We start from the raw sequence: 10084 nt of genomic DNA, 5'->3' as shown, positions 1-10084 counted from the left end.
CTGGAGGCCTAGAACCTGGAGGGTCGGCACAGGAAATTGAGAGTGGGAAGAACAAAGCCGGGCTTGTTAGAGGGGAAAACTAAAAGGACATCACACTATTTGTGGCTGAGCTCTCACACAAGGAAGGCGGGATCAAAGGAGATCTTTCCCTCTTTGCAAAACTCTCATGCAGGATTCAGATTAAACCGAGCGGATAAATATCCTCCTCACCAAGGCTAAAAGAGAGATGACTGACAGGGGCGCCTGGGTGGCGCAGTCAGTTAAGCGTCCGACTTCAGCCAGGTCACGATCTCGCGGTCCGTGAGTTCAAGCCCCGCGTCGGGCTCTGGGCTGATGGCTCGGAGCCTGGAGCCTGTTTCCGATTCTGTGTCTCCCTCTCTCTCTGCCCCTCCCCCGTTCATGCTCTGTCTCTCTCTGTCCCAAAAATAAATAAACGTTGAAAAAAAAAAAGTTTAAAAAAAAAAAAAAAAAGAGAGATGACTGACAGACTCACTCAAGGGTCAACTGCCCGTGGGTCCCAAGCCTCCCGGCCTTCTGAGGTCTCCCTTATAAAATCAGGTGGCTGGAGGGGGAGGCCCAGATGCTTATCTCTGCGTAGTTGCGCAGCCTGGCTGGCCCCCCGTTTGGTCCTGTAGTTCGTGATCTCCTCCTGTTCCCTCACCCCACCTAAGACAGGCCTCCTTCCTGCCTCCCACCTCCCAAGCGCCACTGACAAGGTCGCACGTATGTGACTTTCCCTGAAGGTTTGGGTTAACAAGGGTGATGGGCCCTGGCGGGTCACATGATATATGCAGGAACAGAGCGGTCGCTGCTAAATAGAGGGCCTAACAGCCTGGACTGGAAATGTGTGGCAAGATGATGTGTGTAGACAACCAAGAACTTCAGTTTGATCCCAGCGACCTTGCTAGAAGCAGCTTCTGCAGCACCGTGAGGCAATTATGCAAAGGCTTCAGGAAGAAGCAGCTGGGAGGACAGGTTGTTTGCCCCCCCCCCCCCCCCCCCCCCCCCCCGCTCCTAAAGCTACATAGGACACGGCAGATCTCTACCCAGGACGGGCAGAATCCCTTGGCCAACACTCTAGTAATCCGGGGCGACCCAAGAAGCCACAATCCCTGTCCCCTCTGAGCCTGGCGCAAATAGTACCTCAGTGCGTTCCTGGGGCAGACGGCAAGTTTTGGGCAGGCCCGAACCCCACCTTCTGCAGAACCTGTCCAGCGGATTACATTTCAAACATGTACGTGATGTGTATCAATCATCACTGACCTCGAGACACCAGCCCTCCTACCTCGGGTATTCCTGGGGTTCCCCCGGGGCCCTGCCTGCAGCTGGGTTTCTCCTTTTCCCCTTATGATCCCCAAAGAACCCCAAACTGCAGCCGCAGCCCACTCCGGCATTTTAACTCTTTTTATCGAAGACTTTTCATTACTCCGAGGTCTTGCGTTCCGTGAACAAAAATGTTAAGTCGAGGTGCCTTTCCCCATCCCAGGAGTAAAAGTGATTCTCTGTAAAAGTGATTCTGCCTGATTCTGGACCAACAGATACAATACACAGGCCCCAGCAAAGCACACGTCCCCGCATCTCCAAAACATTAACCTGGTCCACGTGTGTGGTTACAGCATTTCCCATACCCAATAGTGGGACACATATTCTGATACTGGCCCAGAAATCTGCACCATCAGAATACCCTAGAAAATCCAGGATGTACTGTCTTACCTATTTTGCCATGTATCTACCACTCACACCAGCAATGGAAACAGTATCAATTGTATGACTCCCCCTTAACCTTGGAAATATCGGGACCCCTCAGGGTAGCTTCTCAGTCTCGGACACAGGAGACAGCCTCGGGGAGCCTCTAGAATCCTGATAAGCCGTGGGAATCAGACGGGTTTAATTTCAAGGTGCTTGGCAGTGCCCCGGAACCCCTCAATGCCGGTGACCTGCTCCAGCCAGGTTCCTCCGAGCACCCAGAGCACCTGCCAGGCTGGCCACATTCCTCCTTGGGCTTCCCCCTCTTTTTTTAAGCTTCTACTTGAGGCCAGTTCCGCCAGGCCCTCTGCACGAGAACCCACAAGGTTCACGGAGGACTCCAGCTCTGTCTCTGTGGGGAACCCTTGACAATCCTGGCCACGAGGGGTAGGACACCCCCCCCACCCCCCGCTGCCACTGGCTTTGGCCTCCTGCGGTGAGCAGTGCCCAGACAGCTCATGAGCTGATGGCATTGCGAGTGTGTTAAAATACCTATCCTCAGAACTACTTTAAGATCAAGTTAGTTATTAGACTCACTACTAGATCTCTCTGTTTAGTGTTTTCATAAAGAAGCACATGCATTGGGGCGCCTGGGTGGCTCAGTCAGTTGAGCATCCGACTTCAGCCCAGGTCATGATCTCGCAGTCCGTGGGTTCGAGCCCCGCATCAGGCTCCGTGCTGACAGCTCAGAGCCCGGAGCCTGTTTCAGATTCTGTGTCTCCCTCTTTCTCTGACCCTCCCCTGTTCATGCTCTGTCTCTCTCTGTCTCAAAAATAAATAAACATTAAAAAAAAATTAAAAAAAAAAGAAGCACATGCATCATTGTATCACAATGTTTTCAAAATATTTTCATCATGACATTTGAACACAACTGGTTTTTTTTTTTTTTTGTTCCAAAGTATTTTGCTTTATACATCTAAAGTGCATTTATGTATTTTTCTGGGAAGGGGCCCATAGACTTCAGATTGCCAAACAGACCGAGGGCAAAAACAAGATAGAAATTGGGGTGCCTGACTGGTTCAGTCGGAAGAGTGCGTGACTCTTGGTCTCGGGGTCATGAGTTCGAGCCTCACATCGGGCGTAGAGATTACTTAAATAAAAACTTTATTTCTAAAAAAAATTTTTTTTAACGTTTATTTATTTTTTGAGAGAGAGAGAAAGACAGAGTGTGAGTGGGGAAAGGGCAGAGACCCAGAATCTGAAGCAGGCTCCAGGCTCCAAGCCGCCAGCACAGAGCCCGATGCCGGGCTCGAACCCACAAAACCGTGAGATCATCACCCGAGCCGAAGTCCGACGCCCAACCGACTGAGCCACCCAGGCATCCCACTTAATTAAAAACTTTAAAAAAATAAAACACAATTAAATAAAAATTATGTCTGTCTGAACTCTGGGAAGAGGGTCCAGCCATAAGATACTTCGCAGGGGGGACATTCTATGTTTTTAAGAGAAAATGAAAGTTGTTTGGGAAGGGCATCTGTTTATGCAAGATAATGAAGAAGGCCCAGGAGGTCGGGGCAGTAGCATTATTATGGTCAACATAGTCAGCATATAAATAAATGAATAGGTCTAATACCTGAATCAATGATATAGTATGCTACCAGGTGATGTGTGCTGGGAAAACACAGGGCAGGGTAAGATAGATCCGGGTTGGGGCGCAGAGCGGATGCAACTGTAAATCGAGAAGTCAGGGTAGGCGCCTTGAAGACTCATTTGGGGCAGAGACTTGAAGGAGGGGTTGACATGAGCCTTGATGTTATCAAGGAACCGTGTTCCAGGGAGAAGGACAGCAGGTGCAAAAGCCCGGGGGTAGGAGTATGTTTGGTATGTTGGAGGACGTCAAGGAGGCCAGTGTGGCCACAGTGGAGGAAATCATTAGGAAACAATAGGACTGAACCAGTTTCGCTCCCGTCTCCAGGAAGTTTGCTCTCTACCCTCCACCCCTGGCACGGTGTGCCACACACCCACCTGCTCTGGGGCCTGAGCAACTATTGTGGAAACCACGGCCCATTGTGGTCCCAGCTCATTTGGCACACTCTGATGTGTTTAAGCTCAAGGGGTAAAAACAAAAAACCTTCTCTCTGCCAACAGGTGGGTATGGCCGCTGGACCAGAAAATAAAAGTCGTGTTTGTCACCGGAGGGAGACGGAAGGATGCAAGGGGGAGGTCCCAGCTCTGCCACTTAACAAGCTGAGGGGCAGCGGTCACCATGCTCGCTTCGTTGAATCTGTTGCCACGTATGTAAACTGAGGTAACAACCCCTGGGAATGTGAGGCTGGAATGCAAAAAGCAGCCTCCGGGTCCCAGCCTGGCTGTAGCTGGCCACGCTGTCACCCCCTCCAATCCTGGCTCGGAAGGCCCCTGTGCTTCTCCTTTGACCTCACCTCCCTTGAAAGTCAACACCAACTTGAGGACCCGAGGGTCGGCTCCGGCGCAAGGTAAGATCTCCGCATGGCCTCTGTTCTATTTTTAATCCTGAAGTCTCCCACGCCATTTAATGCTTGAAGTCTTTTTAGGGGGAAAAGCCTAAATCCTAAATAAATAAAAATGTGAATTAGGTGGCGCGCCTGGGTGGCTCAGTCGGTTAAGCGTCCAACCTCGGCTCAGGTCATGATCCCCAGGTTGGTCGGGTCAAGTTCCGCATTGGGTCTCCGTGCTGACAGCTCAGAGCCTGGAGCCTGTTTCAGTTCTGTGTCTCCCTCTCTCTTTGCGCCTTCCCCTCTTGCACTCTGTCTCTCTCTCTGTGTCTGTAAAATAAATAAAACATTTTTTTTTTAAATAATAAATAAATATGTGAATCAGAACTGGCACAGTCTTGTAATCATTTGAAAGACGTTGGCCAGAGATCACCCTCTGGGACTCCTTGTCCTCTGCTGCCATCGTCTGGAAGGAAGTGGGACTGCAGGGACATGGAGGGACAGAGACCCACAGGGCAAGGTGTTGGGGGGGGGGGGGGCGGCGGGGCGGGACCACAGGGACTGAGCCCCCTTCCAACTGACTAGGAGACACAGGCCTTCTCCGGAGAGGACAGCAGTGCACCTCACAGGAAGAGGCAGGAAGCGTGGCTTGAAAAACTGGTTTCTAGGTCCATTTCAGGGCTGAGAGGGCCCAAGATCAGAGGAGGGAGCTCCAACAAGGACAGGTGCACTCCTCTTTCCTTCTACAAAAGAGGAAACCAAAACCAAGGCAGCTATGTAGTTTTCTCCAAGCTGAACTACACCTTAGGGACAGAGTCAGCATTCGAGCCCGGAGCCCTGAGCTAAATCCGGGGTCGCTTTAGAGCCTGGCTACTCGGAGGGTAGTCCTTGGACCAGCAGTCCCGTGTCACATCAGAACTTGTGAGAATAATGCAGGATCTCAGGCCCCACTGGAAACTCACTGAATCCGGCTCAGCATTTTAACACATCCCCCTGAACGACCGCTACGCGCGTTGCAGTGTGTCAGAAATTTCCCAGGAAGCTGCATTAACATATTCCTATTTCCCCAAGTTCTACACATTCACTGTAGAGAAATTCAGACAATACAGGAAAATTTAAGGCGGAAAGCAATAAACACTGTGGGGTATAAATATCCTTCTGAGTATTTTCCGTGCGCGCACACACACGTTTTCATAAAAAGCAGATCGTATCCTCCACACTACCCTGTATCTTTTGCTTTTTACTTAAGATTCTTTTTTTTTTTTTTTCCAAACGTTTATTTATTTTTGGGACAGAGAGAGAGAGACAGAGCATGAACGGGGGAGGGGCAGAGAGAGAGGGGGACACAGAATCGGAAACAGGCTCCAGGCTCTGAGCCGTCAGCCCAGAGCCCGACGCGGGGCTCGAACTCACGGACCGCGAGATCGTGACCTGAGCTGAAGTCGGACGCTCAACCGACTGCGCCACCCAGGCGCCCCTACTTAAGATTCTTAAGTACGATTTCTGTTCCAAAAGAGTGGCTGTTCGAGAAATAGCTGCTAAATGAAAAAATTGCCTTAAACAATAGTCAGGGGTGTGTTTGTTATCTAGTGCTGCGTTCAAAATGACTCCCAAACTTAGCAGTTTAAACCAACAAATATTTATCATCTGACAGTGTTTCCCAGACTCAGAACCTAGTGGGTAACTGGGGCTCAGAGTCTCTCACAACATCGCCGTCAACGTGTTGACCAGGTACAGCCACCTGAAGGCTATGACGCCTGGTCTAAGCCAGCACGGCCACTTGCCTGACCTCATACGGTTGCCATTTTGTCCTTATAGGGTTCCCTGCATCTACCCCGACACCGCTCCCAACCCTCCATTCATTCACCAGCCAGGGGGAGCTTGAAAAAAGGCAAATGCAGCCTTGCTGCCTCCTGCTGAAAATCCACCCAGGGCTTCCCATGGCTCTTAGAATAGAGGATAAAAAATAAAACAAAGGTCTACAGGGCCCCGGGGGTCTGGCCCCTGATGAAGGCCCCCTCTGTCCCCTCTGGCTTTATCCCTTCTATGTGTATGGTCCAGCCCCTCCTGTGTGCCAAACTCCGTCCCATCTGGACTTCCTCCGACCGGGACTCCCTCCACACACCCCCACCACACACACATTTACAGAGGTGCGTGTGCACACACAAGACAACTTCACAACTGTGCTCCGGCCTTAGTTCTGTGTCCCGATGCCCAGCGAGCGGTAGGCGCTCAATAAATATTTGCTGAACACACTATCTTTGTGGCAAATGCTTTCCCCGGGTTGTGGTTTGCCTTTAACTCATTGTTTCTTTAACCTTCCGAAGTTTAACATCTGATGTAGTCAAATCGGTCCGTCTTTCTTTTGGGATTTCTCGGTTGCTTTGTGCACAGAACATTCCAGAGTTTTGTCAGAAGGGCAGATGCCTGAACAAGGGCCCACGCTTGAGGAATTCAGATTAGAAGGAACAGGAAGCTGACCCCCTTGATGGAAACGGACGGAGGGAGCTACGTCGGGTGGGCCGGACCAAGTTCATGACCGCACCGGCGGGGTTAAGCATGTCCTGCGCACGGTGTTCTTGGCCCACCATGTCTTTGTGGCCCTCATCACCTAATGGGCTGGGAAAGTGTTAACACCCCAGGACATGTCCAGGGAAAGCAGATCACAGCCTAGCATTTGCTGGGCATTGACTTGTAAAGTAAGAATAGGAAGGACTGAGGAGTCGTCCATTAGGGACAGGCTCTGAGTGTGTGTGCACGTGTGTGTGCGCATGTGTTCACAGGCAGAAATGTGTCTAGGAGAGGTTTCAGACAGAGAACAGTATCTTTGAAGAGCCCAAGTTGGTTGGTGCTCAGATGGTCTTCATTAGGTCCCCAAAGCGACTGCAATCACCTGCTGTCTCATCCAAAACCCGCCAATGGGACAGGGAGAGGGTGTTACTGGTCACGAAGTACGGCCGTGTTCTTCAGGGCCTCGGTTTCCACAGAGGACAGGACCACCCAGCTCCGGTCCCACCCTGCTTCTCCACACCCCTGATGAAAATCATGGGCAAAAAGATCAGTGCAACACAGCAATTGTCTGCGGGAAGCCCTTGTCCACAGGCATCCCCGGCTCCTGGCTGGCTGTCTCATCCTTGGCCGTGAGAAGGGGCTGCCTTCCGGTGTCCAGAAAAACACCTGTAAACCGCAGCCATCTGGGGACAAGGGGCAGCATTTAACCTAATGGGGTGGGAATGTCAATAAAGGTGCAGCTCAGGCCTGCCCAGCCCTCAGCCCCAGGCGACATGGGGAGGGGAGTCTCTGGCACTGCCTGCTGGGGACCGGTCAGAATAGAATGGTGACCTTATGACTCAGAGTTGTTGGCAGAAGCCGGGGCTTGTGCTTTCCGTACTAAAACCTTAGGGAAGTAGGTGTGACCCTTATCCCTACCTTACAGATAAGAACCGGAGGCTCAAAGAGGTTCTGTGATTTGTCCAAGGTCATTCAGGAAGATCAGGACCCAGGTTGCCTGGCTCTAGAGCCCATGAGGGGAACCCGGGTGCCCTGTGCTCCCCCAGAACCTTGTGGAGGGAAGGTGCCCATGGGCTGGGGCTGGGCACACACGAGGGAGGACCAGGACCTCAGTGTTTGGCACCTGGAGTAGGAGCCTGATGCTGGGGGAGGGACTTCGATTCCAAAAGGGAAGAGCTTCTTGGGGATGTAGGGATGCTAGTCAGACATTTCTTTGAAGACAAGTACCTCCTCGAGGCGCCTGGGTGACTCGGTCGGTTAAGTTTCGGCACAGGTCATGGTCGCGGAGTCCCTGGGCTCGAGCCCCACGTCGGACGCCACACTGACAGCTCAGAGCCTGGCGTCTGCTTCGGATTCTGTGTCTCCCTCTCTCTCTGCCCCTCCCTCGCTCGCGATCTGTCTCTCTCTCAGAAATAACATTAAAAATTGTTTTGAGAAAGAAAAGACAGTAGTCCTCTGCCCCATCGCAGAGCTGGAAGATTATTTTAGTAGAAGCAGAACTGTGTGGGCCCCCAACGGCTGGCAGGGAGCCGGCTAAGCCAGGTATGGACAGAGCTGGAAAACACTGAAACCACACTTGTTAGAACATCACGTTACCCGCAAGGAAGGCTGGTGGGGTTTGGGCTGCGCGACAGCTGGAGGCAGGAGGCCACCCCCCCAGGGGGACACAGGACAAGGCGCCAATCCGGGCTGTAAGAGGCACAAGGCTGCTGATGGAGAACAGAGAGGGGCTGCCTCCTCTTGGAGCGGGACCCCTGCTGCCTGCCTGGAGGAGGGGGGCCCTGCAGTGAGGGCTGGCGGCAAGTGGGGAAAACAGAAGGGTGACGCAGCTTGAAGGGAGAGACCTGGGAGGGCGGCCAGCACTCCAGACCCGCTCTCTGGTGATCCACCCCTCCCCATTCCAGAAAGCCTGTCGAAATGGCCCCTCACTGAGAAGTGCAGAAGAGAGTGCGACTCCAGAAAGAGTGTGTGCGTCTGTGTGTCTGTGCGTCTGTGTGTGTCTATAAACTTCCCCCCTTCCAAGTTGGAACCGAGACTTACCCGGCAGAGAACGTCATCTTGGGGAAGGAGAAAGACCGCCCAGAAACAGGTGGAGTCGTTTCTCAGAGCTCCGCAGAGGACTTATTTGTCCAAGGCTCTGGTATCTTTCAAAGATAAATAATGGAATTATTGAAACTGAAAATGTATGCTTGCGCAACCTTTGAGAGGATCGGAGCGTGTGAGTCCGGGGTCTGCGGTCAGCTAAAGCTTGTGCCTAGATAGCTGGCTTTAAGCGTGATAAAAACCGGGGTTTACGTCATTTGTTTCTGTGCGTTGAATGGTTTTCTTTGCAGAAAACAGCCATGTGCTATGAGCGTTCATTGGAAGGGATTAGAGATATGCCCTTGTATTAATAGATTTGTTTTGTTTTCATTGATAGATTTCATTCTTTGAGAACAGTTTTAGGTTTACAGAAATATTCAACGGCAAGTGTAGAGTTCCCACATACCTCCCTTCCCCCCACACCCAGTTTCCCCTATCATTAATATCTCGCATTACTGTGGTATGTTTGTCATAGCTGAGCTGACACTGATGCATTATTATTAACTAAAGTCCACATTTACATTAGAGATCGCTCTGAGTATCGTACGTTCCGTGAGTTTTGGCAAACGCATAGTGACCTCAATCCACCATCACAGTGTCAAACAGAATAATTTCACTGCCCTAAAATTCCCCTGTGCTGCCCCTATTATCAATAGATTGCTCGAAGGAAGATTTTAGATTTAAGTGATTCCCCTCCCTCCCACTTTCTTCTAGAAAGTAGAGGTTATATTGTGTCCCTTTCCTCCTCACGTCCACCCCCTCTCCATTCCAGAAAGCTGGACCCAATGGTTGGTGCTGACAACCCCAGAAGAGGTGGCCAGGACATGCGAGTGCAGGGTGGCCATGCCTCAGGCCCCCGAGGAATTGAGGGGACGGTCACACGATCGTCTCCCAACGTTGTCGTGGGGCGTACTTACCCACAGTCCCAGCTCAGAAGCGCCCGGACGGGTTCCATTCCGTTCGTCCACCTGCCGGCGGTCGCTTCTGGTTGGTCTGGTCGCTCTCTGTCTCTCTCTGTCTCAAAAATAAATAAACGTTTAAAAAAATTAAAAAAAAAATTTTTTTAATGTTTTTATTTATTTTTGAGACAGAGCATGAGCAGGGGAGGAGCAGAGAGAGAGGGAGACACAGAATCCGAAGCCGGCTCCAGGCTCTGAGCCGTCAGCACAGAGCCCGGCGCGGGGCTCGAACCCACGGACTGTGAGATCGTGCCCTGAGCCGAAGTCAGACACCCAACTGACTGGGCCACCCAGGCGCCCCCCGGTTGTCCTTTCTCCAGCCCCTTCAAGTCACAAATCGGTGTCACGTTAGTCACTAAACATCTAATTCTG

General features: G+C 51.6%; 1 long non-coding RNA gene across 1 annotated transcript; it reads right to left on the bottom strand.

Moving 5' to 3' along the window:
- Positions 1-4199: 4199 nt before the first annotated feature.
- Positions 4200-9785, bottom strand: LOC123603473. Its single transcript, XR_006714900.1, has 2 exons — positions 9671-9785; positions 4200-4490 (listed from the first exon to the last, which is right to left on the bottom strand). It is a non-coding gene; the product is annotated as an uncharacterized LOC123603473 (long non-coding RNA).
- Positions 9786-10084: the final 299 nt, after the last annotated feature.

This window comes from Leopardus geoffroyi, chromosome E1 (genome assembly GCF_018350155.1).
Source record: "Leopardus geoffroyi isolate Oge1 chromosome E1, O.geoffroyi_Oge1_pat1.0, whole genome shotgun sequence".
Taxonomy (NCBI): Eukaryota; Metazoa; Chordata; class Mammalia; order Carnivora; family Felidae; genus Leopardus; species Leopardus geoffroyi.
The sequence above is the reverse complement of the archived record's forward strand: the minus strand, read 5'-3'. Positions and strand labels throughout refer to the sequence as shown.